We start from the raw sequence: 22,188 nt of genomic DNA on the forward strand, positions 1-22,188 counted from the left end.
GGACACTTGAGGCTTTTCTTCTGAGATCGAAGTCGGTGTTAGTACATGAAATCCAGCTCACAGAAAAGAGATTGTCGCTAGATACATTTTCAGACCATAAGCGATCATCCATGGGTTCAATAGGCAGGTGTAAATCTCCAAGAAAAGACATTCCCCAAGGCCAAGCTAAACAAAACTGTAATAATAGTACTAGTGCCATAGTTCATGTGTCCCATATGGTACAGGCAGTTGGCTCACCTAAAGATCCAGCTGACCCGCCCATTTCTGAATCAGATCAGTCCCAGATTATCCTCGAAGAAGCGGAGGGGCATTCCAACCCAACTGCACCAGTGACTGACGGGTCAGAAATGGGGGAAGCAGAGTTGGCAGTACCCAAGGTCAAATTAGGTACAGGGACCACAGCTAGGGAGGGTGGGGAGGTGGTCACAAGATCGAAAGGAGCCACAAAAGACGCAGGTATTGCACAGATGGCATCACCCTCAGCTAACACAAGGACCCGGAGTATACGATCGGGAGGGAGGGGGCAGCACCCGCCAAGCCAAAACAGAGGGGTGCAGCAAAGACGAGTAGAGCCAAAACCTCAGCGGGACTCACAGACAGCTCACAGTGTTCAAGCTGTGGGAAGACGGAGGTTGATCAGGGAGTGGAAAATGTATTATGGCCTAGGCTAGAGTTACTTTTTATCACTCACTTGGGGCCTGTGTTGGAGAAAATCAAGGCGATTGAGGAAAACTTTCCTTGTTAGGCGATCATGGTAGAAATGTGTCCTGCAGAACCACGGGGTCAGAAGAGGGAGTAGCAGAGGCTGTACCACAACTCAAGCCAACTACAAGTAATGATGGCCAGGGAGGGGGGCCTCGAGAAAGTGGGCAGTTTGTCGGAGTCAGCGAGGTCTCCAACAAGGGCCCTTTGGCGGGAACAACGAGTGGGACCAATCAAAGTATAAGCAGAATTGGCCAACTTATAAGCCTCAGACTGACATGAACCAAAGGGGCCCCGAGGGAAGAAGGGCAATAGACGGTGAAATAGAGCCAACACGGGATGACCCGGTGCAGAGCACCCGGGGTCTACCGATACTGGATCTCCCCCCAGCCTCATGCCCCTATACAGTAGTTCTAGTAGGGGTCCCGACTTGTGGGGATGTCAGGGAAGAAACCTCGCGCACCCTAATCAATTTGACAGCCCATTGGTTAGCCAAATATACAGGCTTTAACATCACACACCATAGGCATATTTTGATGACAAGGAGGGTGGCCTGGATTGGTAGCAGTAGGAAGAGTTTGGCAGGCGACTGCGTGATACTAAATATTAGATACCCAGAGCTAGTTAAAGACATGCTTCAAAACCAATACTGGGGCTAGTACCAAGGGGAGGGAGGGTCTAGTATTAGATTGCTCCCCTTGGGTTTTTTCTATAGGGACCCTGTGCGTGGGAACACGCAACGTGACTACGGGCGGAATCTGGTTGCACCACAACGGGAGGGTTGGACAGTCCCACTAACTAATCGATACGCACCTCTTCACAGTGCTTCAGCCCTAAATGAAATAGACTGACTGACTGGGGGGTTGTCACACGAGAACGGCACCACGTGGGAGGGGCAGTCCCAACTAGGAGAACAAGACGGGCCAGGCATTACCCAGTTAGATGACCCCAACCCTAACGCGAGAGGTAAAGAGCCCAGTGGGAGGGGCCCAGTGGAAAGTGCAGGCAAATTGGATGAACCGCCTGCAATGCATACCAGCCCCACAATTGACATTGTAGGCAGCCAAATAGCGGGAGAGATTAAGATAATCATAAAAAAAACATTAAAAATCATAACTGGCTAACCTATATAAAGAAACATCATATAATCTTTTTACAAGAAACGTGGGAGGTAAATAGCAATGTATATCCGGATGTACTTGGAATACACCTTCTTTGTTAAAATACCCCTCACACACCAAAAGGGCCCTTGGTGTCATGCTTCATCATCGGGGTCTTCCCGTCCCAGCTGCGGGGCGGGGCAGTGCTGCGACAGGCGGATACGCCGGAGCACCTTTAAGTGGAAGTGCTATGTGTTGGGAGTGAGTGTCAGTGGGGTCAGGCGTGATATATTGGTGAGTAGTTAAAAAATACCTGGCCTAGTGGAAAAAGAAATTTTATTAAACACTGGCTGGTATTATTAAAAGAAAAGTGAAGCGGAGAGATGGAGCTGATTAATGGGCTCTCTCTCCTGTGTGGGTCAACATGTTTCGGTTCACAACCACGGAAGCAGCAGACGAAGGAGGAAGCACAAGCGTGCTAGGGGCTCATTGGGACCCCACTTTACCCTTCTGTCAAAAGCTGGCTCATGAGGCATTGATTCCTCCATTGAAAAGCATACTACATTATTAGTGTCGTAGCATAATAGTGTTGTAATTATTAATCGTAGTTACACACATAGCCTTTTTTTCACTTTTTTTGTATATACACATTTTCTACCTCTGTGGAGAAAACACTAGTGAGTGACAGGGGGATCTCCCCCAAGGTCCTGACGAAGAGGCCTTGCGCCTCGAAACATGTTGACCCACACAGGAGAGAGAGCCCATTAATCAGCTCCATCTCTCCGCTTCACTTTTCTTTTAATAATACCAGCCAGTGTTTAATAAAATTTCTTTTTCCACTAGGCCAGGTATTTTTTAACTACTCACCAATATATCACGCCTGACCCCACTGACACTCACTCCCAACACATAGCACTTCCACTTAAAGGTGCTCCGGCGTATCCGCCTGTCGCAGCACTGCCCCGCCCCGCAGCTGGGACGGGAAGACCCCGATGATGAAGCATGACACCAAGGGCCCTTTTGGTGTGTGAGGGGTATTTTAACAAAGAAGGTGTATTCCAAGTACATCCGGATATACACCCACCCATTGCGAGGTGGCCCTTGTTTGATTAACCTGAATCCCTGTTAAGAGGAGGACGTGCCCACCTCGGTGCCCAACGGCACCACCTCTTCACTCCCCCCTTTTTGATTTCCTTGTAAATAGCAATGCCCAGGCCTTGGAAGGATATAAAATGTTTTTTCCCCAGCACGTAAATCAGCCTCGGGGTGGGCAAAAGGTGGCTTTGACCACCTATGTCGATCTTAGACTACCAGGAAGATGGGTTGAACTAAGATGTGCTTCGGACTGCATGCTGGGAATTACGTACCGCAATAAAGGCCTTAATGTAACCCTTGTCAATTTTTACAACGCTATTATCCCAGGTCAACCACTCTCATCGTTAATCGAATTGGGGGTCCGGCTAGCAGGAACAGAGGAGCAAGGGGCATTAAGTTCCCCACTAGTATTACCAGGGACTTTAACTGTCACCCGTGCCCCTTTCTAAGAATGAATGGGGGGAACTGGTCGGCTTGCCCGATGGTAGAGGGGTGGCACTTGAATCACACAAGGGAGCGAGGAGCGCTGAATAAGGTCCTGGGCAGTCATGCTCTCACACACATCATGGATCTGATTGGCGCGGAGGGAAACAGCACGGTTAACCCAACTTTTAAAGGGAGGGGAAAGGATTCCATTATTGTTTTTATTTTTGTTACAATCATGTTAAAGTGTCAGATCACAAGGTTCAATATAGAGGTTAGCACTTTTAGCGACCACAATCCGCTGCTTTTGTGTATCCGAGACCCAAATGTGACAAATCAACTCTCCCGAAGTGAGGCCAGAGGTCTAATTACAGCCACCGACCAGGGTAGGAGATTAAGATGGGTAAACATTGACAGCGAAGCATTTTATAGAACCATATTGACACAGGACGAATCCGATGTTTGGAAGTGCTTGGACCTAGAGGTCGAAGGGGTAGATCTGATCAAGGCATTTGATGGTGCCGCCCGACAAATTGATGGCTTACTTAGGAGCAGAAAAGTGAATAAGGATCCTAATAAGCCTGGGTGGTTTGACCATGATTGCACCCTCGCCCTGAGGGAACTGAAGTCCGCCTTGAAAAGTGTACCTAAGGATAGGATGAAGGTGTTGAGGTGCAGGGCAAGGTACAATAAGACATTGAAATGCCATAAGATCGCACTGCAGAACCAGGCATGGGAAAACCTGAGAGAAGCGGCCGAGTCAAAGGACTCGATTGCCTTCTGGAAAGCTATTAATGAACCATGCTTCCAGGGTTTGAACAAACCCAAGCTGGCCTGTCATATTCTCCCAGAAACTTGGCTTGAGCACTATCAGGGTCTATACAACCATGGCAGTACTCCTGATCTGATCATAGCAGAACCAGAAAGCGTGAGCCCATCACAGATTATCTTTTCTTTAGGAGAGATAAAGGTGGGGATTGAGGGGCTGACACGTAATAAGGCGCCGGGCCCTGATGGGATTCCCCCAGACCTTCTCCTGAGCCAGAAAGAACTTTGGGCGCCCATACTCACCAGGGTAATAAACACGACACTGGAGTCAAGGATGCCAACGTCCTGGTCTACGGCCACAATAGTTCCCATATTTAAAAAAGGCAATCGAAACAGCCCACAATGTTATCGGCCCATTTCACTCATTGATGTGACTATGAAAGTTTTAGGTAGGGCCATTCTTAACCGATTGATTGACTGGGCGTAGGAACATGAGATCATCACTGATACCCACCACGGCCGCTCCACCACAGATCAATGTCTCAATCTACATCTCCTGGCATCCAAGTACATTGTGGCCAGTGAGGGGACGGTGTACTTGGCTTTTATGGACCTTACGGCGGCATTCGATCGAGTAAATCAGAGGAAACTGTGGGAATTATTAGGGGCCTTGGGAGTCGACCCAGGACTGGTAAATATACTAAGAGCATTGCACTAGAATACTTCTGCCCAGGTCAGATATGATGAGGAGGGAAATGTCACCGACCGCTTCCCATGTTCAAGGGGAGTGAGGCAGGAGTGTATCCTGGCACCCTTCCTATTTACTTTATATATAAATGGCTTAGCTCAGGCGCTGGTAGCCTTAGGGTTGGACTGCCCACAGATAGGAAGGAGAGGGATTCCCGTGTTATTGTATGCGGATGACGCGGTGCTCTTGGCCCGCACCGCACGGGGACTCCAGTGCCTTATAGACGGCTTTGTCCACTTTATGGACAGTCTAGATTTGTCACCGAACCTCACTAAATCATATGTTATGGAGATAGGAAAAGGACCAACTAGGAAAACCAAGTACACAATAGGAACACACGGATTGGAAAAGGTTAAGTACATTTTCATATCTGGGGATCCTATTTGATAGTCGCCTTAGCTTTAAAGCCCTTGCAGAGAAGAAATGCCATACATTAATTAACTCTACAGGGGCAACTATGAATTTCGCAAAAAGGTTAGGTCGATGGTCCCCAGAGCAAATCTTGAACCTTTACAATTCTGTAAGTTGTGCAAAAGTCCTATATGGTAGTGAGATTTGGGGCTTCATAGACCCACACAAGTTACAAACAGAAGAAAATAAATACTTGAGGCGGGTATTGAAAGTCCCCCAGAGCACACCTTCTTATGTCGTTCATGAGGAACTGGGCATAGCCCACTTTTGTGATAGGTTGCAATGGAAACCCCTTGAATGCTGGATTGAAATATGGACAAACTCAGAGGCAGCGCTAAGCCGGAAGATAATACTGGACTGTGTGGCATGGGTCCAGGGCCATAACATACCTTGGCTCAAATATGTCAGGGAAAACTTGACGGCCCTGGGTCATGCAGAATATTTTACTCACCCTACAAAATTGTTACCAAAGGACAAGGGCCCCATTAACACAGAATTTTTAATTAGAGTAATATCAAATAGGGAAGACAGGGAGCTGACCAAGTTATCAGTGAGAACTCATCAGTTAACAAAGTCGTGTTTGGGCTTGGAACCTTATCTGTGCCTCACTTACAACCCCCATGACAGATTCCTTATGACCTGTTTCAGGCTAAACTTGCTCCACCATATTCTGGCAGTTCGGCAGGGTACATAAGGCATTTGGAGGTGAAGGGTCCTTGCGGCTGCGGCCTACGGTCTCCGCAGGACACGCTCCATTTTGTTTTATTATGCCCCTTGTATGCTTACCCTAGGCGACTATTTTTAAAAGGTATTTTAAGAAATGCCAAGTTCAAACAAGCTAAGGTGGCCCTATTGTTTCTGAAATTGTCTGCAGAGCCTCTAACGCTTTTCTGTACAGTAAATTTTCTAAGACTGGCGATGAAACTTAGAACCAGCAGAGGGGAGGAATAAAGGTTTGTGTGTCTAAAATCTGTCACCAGGAGAAAGGAAGGGTACACCGCGGGTTTTTATTAATTACTTATCTGTGTTCTGATTCTGTAACAGCTCAATGGAATATTACGCTAAATTCTGGTATGAATTATTTAAACCTATGCCTTTTATGTCAGCTCTATGAGATGATCACTGTGTCGAATCAATTATATTTTATGCATTGTTGGTAAATAGATGTTTAGCACAGTTTTTATAATGTTTGAGATATTTTTAACACTGTACTTTTATGGTATTGTTTTATGCCGAATAAAGTATTTTGAATTTGAATTTGAGTTCTTCTTTTCTTCTTTCTTCTGGACATGCATTCCATTTGCACCGTGCCTATTGTTTTTTCTTTGCACTTTTAACCTTTTGTCTTTTTTGACCATGTTTAGTTCCATTACCACCCTTTGGCCCCACCCCACAGTATCAGCATTATTTATTAGATGCTGTTTGTGTCTTGTGGCTTGCAAGTCACAGTTCAAAGTTAAGAAGAGACATTAAGAACTATTTAATGTGTCCTCTGGCAACCCAGCTGAAGCTGGCATCGTATGTGCTTCCCTATGCCCTTGGTCGGGCAGCCTGATTTGTACTCTCTGAAACTGTCTAGATGTTTTGCAAGACCTCTGCACTGTAGGTTATAGCAGACCATCTGGCCCATGATGAGTTGTTTGTGTCATTTAACAAGGTGGCTAGTCTGAAGTAATGGGAGAGCCTGAGGCAGCCTGCTTAGGTTGAACTGAGCAGCCTTTAATGCTGGATTCACTAGAAGCTTGACGAATAACATGGAGCCAAGTTTGACCTCTGGCTTCTTTGTGTTTGTCACCAGTGCTGTCAGCTTTGGTAGGATTGTGTGGTTAAAGAGCCTCTCTACAGACATCTTTATAGTAAACCATCTGGATTATCAAGTGTTTTCTGAAAGTTTTTTGTCTCCTTTTAACAGTACCTAATTCAGCTTTCAGTTCAGAGGAAGGAGACTCTCCATCCAATAATACCAATGTGTTTGCAGGAGTCTGAGAAATCTTCCTTCCCAGAAGGGAGCCATGGCATACTCGCTTATAAAGACATATTGGCCTTTCAGAGGTATCTAACTTTAAGTAATGAGTTTCACATCAGGACACACTTTTTACACATTTCCGCCTTCTCCCCTGTATTCTTATCTCCCTTTCTCCTCTGACTCAAACTGTATCACCTGCCTCATACCTCACTCACTCCCCAATGGCTTAACAATCAGCTTTGTTTACCTATCTTTAAAGTATCTGTCTTGAGTTGACTACTGTGCAAACATTTGTTGCCATCCTCTAAGAATACATACATGCAAGAAAATTGACTTCACGAGACACATGCTTGTCTTACATAGGAATGGCCAGACATCCTGCAGAGTGCTGGGCTTGCCGAATACCAAGGCTGTCTCATTTTGAGTCCAACATAGGCCTCTTTCTCCCACCACCTACACTTCCTGTCTCGTTATCTCACTCTTGCAGGGTTCTTTTTTACCCTGTCATCTCTCTGTCACTATTTTCCTATCTTTCTCATGCTTCTTCTTTTTCCCTTTTGTACCTTCCTTTCTCTAGTTCTAGGTCAAAGACTGATGATGAAAAATAGTCCCAGCTGTTCAAATTACTTCTTCGAGTTAGTTGGTGCTCAAATGGTTGTAATTTCAGATATTTATATGATTCCCTGTATGTTTAATTGCTTGACTTTTGCTTGCTAAAAAGTGTCAGTCATATTCGTTGAAATGTCACTCATAATTTCACTGAAATTATTAAAATGTCACACATTTATCGTGCTTCCTAAAATAACTCTTTATCCGGGATCGTAATACCTTAGCCAGCAGTTGGACTTTGCCCAGAAAAGAATTGTATTATGAGCTAATTTCAGCACCGTGAATTATTTCCTCTTCTGTCTCCAAGACGTAAGGGATTTATGGCTGTGTAAGAATCACCCGTCTGCAATGCGTGCATTTCTATCAGCAGCTCTGCTCGGCGCGCTGCTGGTTCTGGCTGCTGAATCCGAGGTGCTTCTCGCCTGGGGTGGGCGGGGCTACTGGGGGCTCGTCCGAGCTCTCCAATCTGCAGGACGTCCGGAATCTGCCGAAGCGAAGGGGATACACGATCCCGAGGGGATACCTGATATTACACAACACCGGTACCCATCCACCTTCAACACTGGTACATATTAATTACTCAAAGTCCCTGCTAGCAACTGGTGGCAAAGGACGAGAACGTTTTTGAGGGAGTAGGGATGCTGGGGGCAGATGGTTGACAACTCCATAAGTTGATAAAGTTGTGAACTTTGTCTGCTTTTTTTTGTCTTTTACATTTCTCAATAAGATTTAGTTTGCAGGAGTGCTTTATCACACCGACTGCTTTTATTGTTTTCTGTGTTCCCCCTCACAAAGCCTACATTTTGTGTGATTTGGCTCAAACCCTTCTTTTCAAATTTGCCAACATCTTAATGGTTCGAAAGTGCCTTCATTTGTTTAAATAAACGTTTTGAAGTCAGAGGAAGCGAAGTTGCGCCACCCCTCCTCAGCCTGACTTGCACTGAGGCAAACCTGCCATTTGAGGCCATCCTGAAAACTGCACATTTAATCTACTGAAGGGAACAAGAAACCACAGACCAAGCTATCAATCTTCGTGACATGGTTGCATCTCCTGTGTGGGTTGGTCGTTGTTCTGTTCCAGATCACGTTGCTAATTATATAATACAGCGGATGGACGCACGGCCGGAAGTGCGTTGCATCCCATTACTTAACTCTGCCCGCTGGTCTGTGTGTTCACTTTATCTTGTTCCGTGTGTGATATGATCAGCGGAAGAGTGTATCACTTGTGTTCTTTCTCCATCTCAGACACCCCCTTATTTTATTTATCCGTTGAACAGAAGAATGTGGTCAACCCCAGTTAATCTTTGTACGCTATCACTTCTTGTTGCAAAATAAAGGCCTGTCATGGCCCCCATTTTGAAACTGGTATGATCCACAGTTGACAAATATTTGGTGGAATCAAATTAATTCACAGTTGTCACTAGGATTCCCGCCACCCACGTCATAACTGGCTTCCATTAGCATCCCCCAAACCCTCTCTTTCATTATCACTGTGGTTGGTACTTTCTTTTAGTGTTTTTAATAATTCAAGAGTGAATGATAATGGGACTTTGACCTCCTTCTAGTGTCTGGCAAGAGACCACTGAAGCGGCACCCTAAATGGGTGATCCTGGGCAGCTGGGATGGCGTGTGCCCTGTCATGGGAGCAATGGGGTACAGGTGATGCCTCACAGCTGTATGCAGCTTCTTTCTCACTGGTATCAAACATAAATTCTAAATGCAGAATTGTAAAATAAAACATTTAAAAAGGATCACCTGCGTTATAATTCTGGTGCTCGGGGTTCAAGAACATATTTACGAAAGAAGGAATTCTGCTCCATTCATAGACCTGGGTAGTATTTTTCACATTATCGAAAGAGAATGACATTTTCAGCAGCATCCACAGATTGACTCAGTTCTCTTAAGGGGTTAAATCTCCTTCTTTGAGTTATTTTATTTGCTAGTGTTACACCTTCTTAAAGAATGTAAGTGTGAAACAGATTGGATGATTTACACTCACGTGCAATTAGCATGTACTAATAGCCCTGGTGCAAATGGCGTCCCTGCCAGGTTTCCATGAGTTATTAATGTCCCTGTTAGCAAAGGTAATCACCAGCAGGAAGAGCCTAGTCATATCTGTCCTGGCACACAAAGGAGCAGAATGTGCACTTAACAATTAATGTAAAGTAGCACGTAAGCCGCCAGGAGGGACATTTGTGCTGATTGTAGCTCTAACTCCTGGGTCTACAGCGGCCAGAGGGTAACAACCTCACGAAGAACAGGAACACAACTGTGGAAATCTCAGCAGAAAAGGTGAGCTTTGCATGAACTGCAGAAGTACCTAATTCTTGAAACAACCAGGGTTACTGAGCAAGGGAGCCATCTAATGTTCAGAAGGTGCAGAACTCACCGTTTGATGCAAGATCCTTAGCAGGGGACCTCTGACCTTATTGAATCTTATGACCTGTAAAACAAAGTTCAAATAACTAGTGCTTAGAGCGTAGAAAGAGTTATAGTCTCTTGATGCTACCAGGAATAAAAAAGAATGGTAAGTCAAACTTCAAAGGATGGTTGTAACTTCTTGAAGAGGCAATCTACCAGTGTTTAGTGTCGGTCCCACAGTCCCATCAGACAGATCACTGACCGACACTGGGAGCCAGGTATCTCTATCAACAGATCTTTTTTGGGTTTCAGAGTTTCCCTTTCCATGAACCCGTTCTGCTGCTGGATGAGCTACCTTCTGTCCATGCAACCCGATCCCCATTCATCACAGCAACTGAACTCTCAGCTCTATTGTCCCAACCTCACTTCCTGTCCTGCCTCAGTCCCGGAACTGGTCATTGTCCACAGGGGTTGGATCACCTTTGGGTCCTGATCGGTCTTGAGGGCTTTCCCTCTCCACTCTACAAGCACTAGGTATCTTCATCAGATCCGTGGAAATGTGTATGCGGTGGGAAACTTCAGTAGTCATCACATTATGAAAAAGAAGAGAACATATGCTTTGAAATCAATGGGGGCAAATGCCAAAGTAAAGCATGGAGCATCCAGAGGCTCTAGAACATCATCTTGATTGTGCCATAACTGGGTGGGTGACAGCCGAGCAAATGCACAGCTTGTCCGATACTGTGCTCGCACTGTCACTTTATACCCTGTACATTCTTGTTTTGTGGACCGAAGTACGATCGCCGCATGGCATGCAAAAGCTTTATCGCAAAATGCTGGCATGCAAGCAAAGTGTTATCTACCCTGAACTGACAGCTACTGATCAGTAATCAATCTCTATTCATTCAAGTACCAGTCAAGGGCACATCAAGTCTTCGAGAGTCTGAATTTACCATGAGAGAGACCCCACGGTCCATAGACAGCGAGATACCTAAGTTAAAGGTTTGGCTAAACAGATATAAATAGGCATAATAGGTTGTTTTCGATATCGTACCCTGATCAAGAGAGTCCTCTGAGACGTTATTGGAGGGAGAAAAAAATCCTCCGGCGTGGAGAAATAGAAAGACTTTGTTTGTGGCTTTTCCTGATAAAGGCGCAGTTGACGCCGAAACGCGCGTTGAAGAAGATCCATCATATAGCCACTGTTTTCTGTTAATTTTGCCTATGTTATAGTATTTGTCTTAGTGTCATATTGTGATTACATGTACCGTTTTTTGTAATATGTCACTTGTTTCATATTATTATGTGATTGTCCTATATATGTAATGCACATGTTTGTATTTTAAAAGAGATGTTTATGTTGACATATGTAGACATCACCCTTTTTTAATCTGAAAAGAATAAAATATATAGTCTCTCTCTTGAAAGGAAATATTGGAGTTGACACTGAATTTTTTATATTATGTCTGTGTATGAAATGAGTCTTTACATGTGTTTGACCAAATGACTGTCTAGGGATTTATCTTCAAATAGTGCATTCAGCTCCCACCATTTCTAAGCCCACTTGCTTTTGTTATCTGTTTCCAGGAGTGAGGAATTTGAGTGAGTCAAACAAATGAGAAAATGACCACTCTCAGTGGTTCATTTACTCCTGTTTCATACGTTCATTCAACTCATTCATATTATCATCAATAACTGGTTCCGACACTACTGACCAAGAAGAAAGAATGCAGATCCACGTCTCCCTCTAATCTCCGCTCCCTGCCTATCCTTCGGACCTCTTATCTTTACATGCTATTGTCTCTGTTCCTGCCTTTGCTTATGTTATCCTGCCTTTCTGTAACTTTCATGCATATAAATGAAATCTATAACCTATGCAAACTAATCTGCTTTTCTCTATGCTAAAGAATGCCCTTGAAGGGGCTATGCATTAAAGAATTAGGAAAGGGGATATTACCACTGTGGAAGGGGCACCACTTTGTCACTATGCCATCCGGGCCCTTCTAGAGATCACTGCCATTCGTGGGATTCTGACTTTGAGGAGAAGCCAGTGAAGTTCTGTCCTTATAGGGCTGATGTGATCGTATTTATTAGCACCCATTTACAAGGTGGGATCCAGCATATAGGATCACTTTGACAGGGATTAGCACTGTTTTAGTAGGATCAGCTGGTACTGCATTTCCACCAATTGAGAGAGCACTAAGGCTTGAACAATGATTATAAAGTCTAAGGGTGGAATGGAAGGTTTTAATGTGTTAGGAAGGTGAGGTTGGAATGAGGCTGGTTTAGTAAGTTTAGAGATGCAAGGTTGCTTAGAGGTATTTTGGTCAACGATGAACCGTAAAGGTTTGGCAGAGGTGACCTAATTGAGCGAAAAGCCAGTGTTGGCAAATGTACTAGACATTTTTGGATTGAAGTTATGGTCCTCATGAGTATAGGAAAAGGAATTCTGTTTTTGAGTTCTTCAGCTATATAGTAAATGCACATATTCATTTTGTAAGATTTTTCATTGACCTGTCTGCTCCATTCAAACGTCCGTTTCCAATGATAGCTGTCGCAGAAAGTACCAGATTGCCAACACCTACTGTCAAAGAGACCATATAGATTGGGGGAAGCCAGAGCATGTGGCCACTATACTTCGGTGGATTAATTTGAAATCTTCGTGATGAGGTTTCTCTTGGGAATTAAAACTGTTGAATGCTATCCTGTTTTCTCAGTTTTTATTTTATTTTGGTTACACTGTTTCCCCTGATTTTTTTTTTTTTTCAGAACAAATTTTATTTGGTTTTAGCAGTTGACAGAATATAAAAGAAACACTGCTTCCATATTAGCAGGAGGACAGTGAGCATATAAGAGCGGTAAAGGTCAAGATATTCAATCAACATTTCCCTATACCCCTCCTCCCCGCAGTCCAACCCAGTCCCCACCCCCCACCCTGCACGGTGTTTACATTGTCCAGAAACAGGAGCCTAAGCATCATAGTAGCAGCGTGTGGTTCAGTTCACTCAGGGGCAGTACAAATGTGGTCTGTATCAGTGGCTCGTGGCGCCGGAGGGTCCAGTAGCAGGCCCCTATAGTCTGCCCATTGCTTCCAGATCCGATAGTGCTTCCTGGGGCAGCCCCTGGCCTCAAAGATTGGGCGTTCCAGTCCCATGTTGAAGTCCATGCCCCGCTTCCACACCCCTACCAGTGGAGCCCTGGGGGCCTTCCAGGCTTGGGCTATATCCCTTGTTGCCACTGTGAGACCCAGAAGAAGCAAGTGACGTTTGTACATATTACCCCCCACTTGTTCCATAACATGAAGGAGGCCCAACTTCGGTGTGCGAGGGAGTTCCCATGCCAACACTTCCTCTAGACAGTCCCACACGCCAGTCCAAAATCTCTGCAGCCGTACACATCCCCATACCGTATGCAAGAAGGAGCCTATCGCACTTCCACACCTCAGGCATTCCGGGGAGGCTATCAGCCCCGCCTTCCACAGTCGTTCCCTCGTATAGTATGCCCTATGTAGGTATTTAAATTGGATAAAGCGCAGGCGCACTGCTATCGCTGCTCCCCTAGGGGCCTCCAGGGCTTCTCTCCAGTCCTCCTCTTCCAACTCCCCCAGCTCTCCCTCCCAGACCGCCCGCAGTTTATCAAGAGAAGGGGAACAATGGGTAACCAACGTTTGATATATGGTTGAAATTTTCTTTGTTTCCAATTCCCCCATAAATATCTTAGCTTCTAAGGGACTGAATTCCGGCAAGGACGTTATGTCTGCTATTGCGGGGGTTAGGGCGTGTCGGAGCTGTAAATATCTGAAGAATTGGGATTGAGGCATGTCGTATTCATCCCGCAATGCTTGGAACGACTTGAGGACTGGGCCCTTCAGCCCGTGGCCCAGCGCCGAGATGCCAATAGCGTCCCAGCCCTCAAAGCCCCGCAGCGAAGCTAAACCGGGCAATCTCCCATTGTGCCACAGTGGAGTTTCACGCGTAAGCCTGTTCCACCATCCCATGCGGCGGAGAGCGTCGCGCCACACTCTGAAGACTACTTGAGTGACCATCGGGAGTCGTTTTCGGATAGCCGCCGAGTATAAGATAGTATGGAGCGTGTCCGGGTCCATCATATACCTCTCTAGGGCATAAGTCGGGTCGCCTCGATCTCCGTACCACCATTCATTAAGAACAAGCAGATGCGACGCCTGATAGTAGGACTGGACGTCAGACGTGGCCAGCCCCCCACAGTAGGTCGACAGGAAGCAGGTGCGGAGCGCCACTCTTACTGCTCCCCCAGTCCATAGGAACCGACCCAAGGTAGAGTTCACCTGTCGAAACCACTGCGGCGGAACAGGGTACGGGTGATTCTGCAGTTTGTATAGAATACGGGGCAGGGCCACCATCTTAAAAATGGCTGAGCGGCCATAAACATTCAGGGGCATCCTGGACCACATCTGCATATCCGAACGGATCTTGTCCCAAACTGGCACTATGTTGCGGGACCACGACACTCCCGGTACATCTGTCAAAAAGACACCTAAGTACTTAAGGCCTCCCGCCGCTTCCTGAAGGACCGAGGCCCAGGGACCCAAGGTCCCCCTATCGCCCAGGACCCACAATTTCGACTTCTGTACGTTGAGTCTAAGGCCGGACACCTCACCGAAAATGCGCATGATATCAAGGACCCTCGGCCCCGATTTATTGAGGTCTGTAAGGAAGAAAAGCACGTCATCGGCATAGAGTGCAATCCTATCAGATGGGCCCCCCACCCATTCCACTCCGCGCAATTGGGCATCCATCCTCACCCAAGCCGCGAGTGGCTCCATAGCCAAGGCGAATAGGTAAGGTGAAAGAGGGCATCCCTGCCGGGTGCCTCGACCAATGGGGAACGAGCTGGAGACTGCCCCCGCTACCCTGACCGCCGCCGTCAGGTCCGTATACAGCAAGTGAATGTAAGACAGAAAACGTGGGCCCAGATTGAGTCGAAGGAGGAGTGCTCGAAGGTATGGCCAACTCAGGGAGTCGAAGGCTCGCTCTATATCCGCCAGCAGGAGGACCGCGGGGATGCCCGCCGCCCGCACCGCCTCCACCACCAAGTGCGCGCGTCGTATATTATGTCTCGTTGCTCTGTGGGGCATGAAGCCTGCCTGGTCCGCATGGATCAGGTCCGTGATATATGGGAGAAGGCGGTTCACCAAAGCCTTTGCCAGTATTTTTGCCTCAAAATTCAGCAACGAAATCGGACGATATGATTCCGGGCTATCCTGGGGCCTCCCTGGTTTGCAAAAAACCACAATCTCGGCGTGTCGCCAGTCCGCCGGCAGTCTTCCACGGTCCCTAGCCGCCACCAGGGCCTTCTTATAGTGCATCCCCAATTGGAGATGAAACACCTTCATAAATTCACAGGGGAACCCATTGGGCCCAGGGGCCTTTCCCGTGTTTAGTCCGCCTAGAGCTTCACCTAGCTCCTCAGCCGACAGCGGGAGGTCCAGTCGGTCCCGGGCCTCATCCGAGAGCGCCCGGGATGGAAGGTATGCGAGGAATCTATCGATCTCCTCCGCTGGGAGGGATTCCCGGGGGGCATACTGTGTCTCATAGTATTGAGCAAACGTCTGGGCCAGGACCTCGGGGGCCGAGATAGGGCTACCCGCGGCGTCTCGGAGTCCCGGCAGGGGCTGGGCTTGATAAGTATCTTGACATAGCCTATATAGCATTGTGCTAGATTTGTCCCCCCATTGATAGATTCTACTCTGCGTAGCGAGCCAAATCTGTCGGGCCTCGTCCAGCAATAAGGAGGTGTATGACCGCTGGAGGTGCAGTAGCTTTTCCACTGCGTCTCCACTCTCCCCTGTCAGGCAGTTCGCCTCTTGGCTTCGTACCTGGTCAGCCGCTTCCGCCATAGCCAGCATGCGGGTTTTACGATTCGCGGCGCACCACGCGATGTCCACGCCCCGAAGCACAGGTTTTAGGGCTTCCCACATGGTCATGGCATCCACACTCGGGTCCTCATTCTCCGTCCAGTAATGCGCTATAGCCTCCCGCATGTGTGATTGATAGGCATCACGCTGCAAGTGCCACGTGGAAAGACGCCAGCGAAACGGCTGTCGCCTCACACCTAGGCTCAACGTCAGCGCGATCGAGGAGTGGTCCGACAGGCCCCTAGGAAGTATGGAGGTAGAGTCAACTCTCCCTATCCAGGACTGCGGGACGAACAGGTAGTCCAGGCGAGAAAAGGATTTGTGGACCGCAGAGACAAATGTATATTCGCGACTGCATGCATGGTGATATCGCCAAGTGTCAATCCATCCCATCCCTCGCACCATTCTGCTCAATCTTGTAGTAGCATCAGATAGCTGACTTCCCCCGGGCCTACAACGGTCAAGTCTCCCGTCCATCACGTCGTTCCAATCACCACCCACTATCGTCAGCACATGCGGGATGTCAGTCCATACATCAAACAGTCGTTCAATCAGAGCGTCTTGTAGTGGGGGTGGAGCATACACACTGCCAAAGACCACGGGCTCACTCCCCAGCCTCCCCTTGATAAAAGCGTACCGTCCATGCACATCCAGCCATTGTGTGTCGTGTGTATATGGGACCCTACGATGTATCAAGATTGCGACTCCCCTGGACCCTCTCGTGAACCCAGCATGGAACACCTGTTCATACCCATACCTACGTAAACTAAGGACTTTGGTGCCCATAAGGTGTGTCTCTTGGAGTAACAAAACATCCGCTTTTTCAGTCTTCCCCAATCGTAGAACCGCACTTCGTTTAATTTTGTCGAGCATCCCTCTCAGATTCCAGCTCAATATGCGCATCGAGGCTCGCAAGAGGCTCGCCTCCTGTCCCTCAGCCGCCATCAATAACCCAATATCTGAGATCGTCGGGCCACCAAGGCCACACACGCACACATAGCTGCCTCCAGGTTCCTGTACACACCGTGCTAGGGCTAGTCCCAACTCCCCCCCCACCGTCCCCGGATTCCCCAAACCCCCGCCCCCCCCGCACACCCTCCCCTGCCCCAAACTGTACCAACGACCCCTCCTCCAACCCCCCACCCCATACCTCAGCAACATTGAAGTACCTGTCGCGGTGCAGGCAATCTCAACCCTCCAACGAGAGGCCCAAGACCCACTACACCAATGGATCCCACCCAACTACCCACAAGGTATTCAACAACCTCCCACCCAACACGTGGGAATGAACTCCGGGAGTAGGCCCGCTCTCGTGCGAGCGTTCCCGACCTACTGCCCACCCATGAATAAGGAATCATGTAATCTAGCAGTAAGTGGCATGTCCAAGAGCAGCGCCAGGCCTACTCCATCCGTCAAGGCATCTCATCAACCCTTCAGGCCTGTTTCCAGAATTTGCGTGAGTGTGAGGGTCTCAAGATTTCGAGGGGGAAGAATCTGTCTCCTCCGGTGCTTCCGTCGTCTCGTCGCGGGGAGGCGGGCGCTTCTGAGAGCGCGACCTCCAGTTACTCCTGCTGCGTGATCTTCTAGGCGTTTTTGGGGGTCTCCCGGTGGACGAGGAATCCGAGCTCCTCCTAGGGGGGGTATTCACCTTGACTCGCACCGTTTCATCTGTCCACTCAAACACTTCCTCCGGGGAATTGAAAAACTGGGTGCGAGATTGAAAGACCACACGCAGGCGAGCTGGGAAGAGCAGAGCATATGGAATCTTGAGCTCTCGCAGTCGTGCTTTTGCCGCAGTGAACGACTGTCTCTGCTGCTGGACCAGTTTTGTGTAATTCGGGAACACAAGGATTTTGTGGTTCTCAAACATTAGTGGGTCCTGGGCGTGGGCTTGTCGTAGGATAACGTCCCTATCGTGGTAGTTGAGCAGTTTGGCGATCACCGAGCGGGGGCGAGCCCCAGTGGGTGGCTTGGGAAGAAGTGCACGATGCGCCCGCTCCACCACAAAGCAGCGCGACAGGGAGTCCGGGGGGAGCCATCCCTCCAGCCATTGGGTCAGGAAGGCCTCCATATTCCCTTTCTCGCAGTCCTCCGGGAAGCCCACAAGCGCAGGTTGTTTCTTCTGGCCCTCCCTTCCGCGTCTTCCACCCGCAGCGCAAGCCCCTTCTGGATCCCTTCCATGGCGGCAACTTTCTTCTTGAGAATCACCACGTCATCCTCGACTTCCGTGATCCTGGATTCTGTTTCGGTGATGCGTGCGACCGCATTGCGCAGGTCCTGTCGGAGCAGGGTCACGTCGGCTCCGACCGCTCCGATTTTCGCGTCCAGCATGTCCCTTGATTGCGTTATCGCCGCCATCAACGCTGCGTTGTCCGGCCCAGTGCTCTGGGGACCTCCAGAAGCCCCCGCACCCCCACTGGGCCCTGCGAACTTGTCCATCGGGCCCTGCTTGGAAGCGTTTCCGCTGTTGCCCCCTCTCGTCATATCGCGGGCAGAGTATTGATCTCGATCGTGGGGGAACCAGCGGCCCAGGGGCACCCCTCACTGTATGCGCGTTCTCAGGCGATGAGTGTCTCCGAGATCGCCGGGATAGGCCGTGGCCCTGTGAACTTCCGAACGTGGCGCACACTCCGGCGGAGCAACCGCAAGTCACTACATGCCCAGTGGTTAGGGATAGTGCTGGGTCCACGCAGCCGAACCGCGCGGCAATGGGGGTCACTCACTCCGCCGTAGGGTCCGCTGGAGGCAACCCAGTGCCCGTGCTGTGTCACCCGGTGTCAAAGCCAATGTATCCCGGGGGGGCCGCCGGCCAGTCTGTAACCATGCAAGAGTCTGTGGGGGGTTCCTTCCAGCCCACCCCCCTCACCGCTGTCCGATGCGACCGCCGAGTGGGAGTGCACTGAGTGTCCGGCGCCCGGGGAAGTCCAGCAGGGTCACAATTCGAATGAGGAGGGGGGGGGAGATAGTTAGGGGAGCCGGTATAGCGGCCGCCTCCCCAATGCTCCAGCACCACTGCGCCCCGCGGCTCGGACCCACCGCCGAGTGGGGCCAGGCACAGTCCCGGAGCGTCCCCTCCCCCGCTAGGCCTCACGCCTCACTGCCACTCCTTACCCCACCTCAACCGCCGTCCGGGCGCCGACTTCGTCCTCCTCCAGCCGTCGTTCTCGCCGCCGCTCCGAGTGTCCCGGCGCGAGTTGGGTCAGTCCAACCCCCACCGCCGCTCCGCAGCGTCTCTCAATCGGAGCGGCACCTTCCGCCGGCGCACCCCGGCTCTCTCTCACTTCCGGGCGGGCTACCCGGTAATCGAGGTCCCGGCTTCAGCGTGTGATGAAGGGCTCGCCGCTGTCCGGGCTCCCGGCGGCTGTAACTCTCTGATCGCAGACCGCCGGGACACCAAAGTTGCTGTCGAGGTGTCTCCTCCGGAGCCGCTTGCAGCCACTTGATTTAGGGTGCAGTTCGGTCGGGGCGACGCAGGATTTAGGCAGGATAAGGAATCGGCGGGACGGAGCTCGCTTAGGCTACGTCCGCCATGTTCGCCGTCTTGGCCACGCCCCTCCCCTGATTTTAATTGCCCCAGACTTGCACTATAAAACAATTCTACTCACCGCTTCTTTGGCAGGCCCGGTCCCTTCGCCCTCATTCCGGCGGACATCTTGGGGGAAAGGTAGGACGCCTGGCGGCGTCATCTTTGTTGTCGGGCTAGTTGCTCGCTCGCAGGAGGCTTCACCTGCACTTAAGGCGGTCATGCTGACGCGCAGCGGGTACGCGCAGCGAGGTCACCGGATTCCCGCCGGAGTTACGCCTGAGTTCAGCCCGTCTGCGCCCGTCATCGTCCCGGAGGCTGCCGGGGTGCCGGGAGGGGCTGGTTTTCGGACGAGGTATACGGCGGCTGAGCTTCTCTCCTATAGGAGAGGTAAGGGCATGTGCTCTGTTGTCTTTCCTGGGCGTTTTAGAGGTAAAAGACGCTGTCAGGGATGTGGTTGGCTACCAGGCAATTGTCCGGTGGGAGAAGCTGCCAGCCCTAGGGCTACTATCAAGCATCTGTGCCTTTTACTCAACACTCGTTCTTTGAGTATGCATGCTATGGACATCTATGAGCTCTTATGCGCAGAACAACCGTTGTGCTTAATGCTTACTGAAACCTGGCTGGCCGAGGCTTCTAATCCGGATATTGCGACCGCTATTCCTCCTGACTATGTGATTTTCAGGCAGGATAGATTGAATGGAAGGGGTGGTGGGGTGGCGATTGCGGTCAGGAGATCTGTCTCTTGTTTGATCGTCCCTACGGAGGCCATTTCAGGTTGTGAATCCCTGGCCTTTTCAATAGCCCTATCGCCCCATCAATCCTTTACTGGGCTGCTGGTTTATAGACCACCTGGACCATTGGGGCCCTTTCATGATGAGTTGCAGACACTTGCCTCGGCACTATGCTTGAAGGCAGAACATTGCATAGTGCTTGGGGATTTTAATATTCATATGGACATGGCGTTGGATGGCGACACGATCAAAATCAATGATGTCACCTCCCCCCTGGGCCTTATCCCCTATTTGGCAGTGCCGACTCATAACAGGGGCCATACTCTTGATAAGGTTTTTTCTCCTTTCCACTTGATATGACCAGTCCCGTCCCTGTCCTTTGGTCTGACCATTTTTTGATCAGGTTCCAGATTTTTGGTACCAATAAATCATCCTGTCTATCGGCTAGCCAGCCTAGGCAGTCCTCTCGAGCTTTTCACCGGGTGACCCCGGATTGTCTGGCTCAGGCCTTTTTGGCTCATCCCTGTTCTTTGTCAGGAGATCTCGGGACGGATTTGGATCTGCTGCAAGGCTGGTTAATGGAGCGATTAGATGAGTTAGCTCCTGTGAACGCTCCCCGGAAAACCTTTAGACGGACCTCTACCCCTTGGTATACGGAGGCTTTGGCTCTGTCATGGCGAAATTGTAAAGTAGCTGAACGGTTCTGGCGACAGCAGCATGATGCTGCGGCCAAGGTAGCCTATAGGGCGGCCATTAAGGTCTATCATGTTGATATTCTGCCTGAAAAGAAGAAGTTTTTCTCGGCGAGAATTGAGACGGCCTCGAGTTCTTGCAGGGAAATCTTTACGGTTGTCAAGGAGTTTTTGGCCCCTAAGGCAACGGCGTCACATCATGAGTTTTCTGAGTCATGGGTGATCTCGTTAGCTGTTTTTTTGCCACCAAGATCAAGCTGATCCAAGACTCTTTCTCTTTACTGGGCCCGAGTGGTGTTGCCAGTCAGGGGGATCAGTTAAATTTGTCAGCGAGATCCGCTCCCATTCTTTCAGAGTTTCCATCTCTGTCTAGTCCCGCATCTAAGGAGCTTTTGATCAAGCTTAAATCGGGTTCACCATTAGACCCGTGCCCTGCCAAATTTTTGGCTGGAGTGGCGGAGGTTATAAACCTGTTGATCAATCCCATTCTCAATCTATCACTGACTGAGGGTGTGGTTCCTGCGGTCTGGAAACAGGCGATGGTTGTTCCATTACTCAAAAAGCCGGGTCTTGATCCCGAGCTACATGCCAATTATAGGCCGATTTCCCTCCTGCCGGCTCTGGCAAAGATTGTGGAGAAGCACATGCATACGGTGCTCTCCACTTTCCTTGAAACTCATAGTCTGCTGCACTCCACCGAGTCGGGCTTTCGGACAAATCTAAGCACCGAGACGGCACTCCTGGAGGTCAATGAGGCTATCAAGGAAGTGCTGGATGCGGGGGGAAGGGCCATGTTGGTAATGCTAGACCTGTCGGCGGCCTTCAACACCGTCCCTCATGAGGGTCTCCTTTGTAGACTCTATGAGATCGGGTTGAGAGGGACGGTGTTGAGTTGGTTTCGATCTTACCTTGCTGGTCGCAGGCAGGTGGTCTGGGCCCCGCCGTACTCGGCCGAAGTACCGCCTCTGGAGGTCGGAGTCCCGCAGGGCTCGGTACTGAGCCCGACTCTTTTTAATATCTTTATGACTACTCTGGCGGTGCTGGCTAAGTCTTTTGGGGCCCAGATCGTGTCATATGCAGATGACACTCAGCTCCTTCTTACTTGTGGAAGGGGGGCTGAGTTCGACGGAGAGAGCATCCGGGGCTGTCTTCGGGCTGTT

Source organism: Lissotriton helveticus, chromosome 4_1 (genome assembly GCF_964261635.1).
Source record: "Lissotriton helveticus chromosome 4_1, aLisHel1.1, whole genome shotgun sequence".
In the NCBI taxonomy this organism is placed as follows: domain Eukaryota; kingdom Metazoa; phylum Chordata; class Amphibia; order Caudata; family Salamandridae; genus Lissotriton; species Lissotriton helveticus.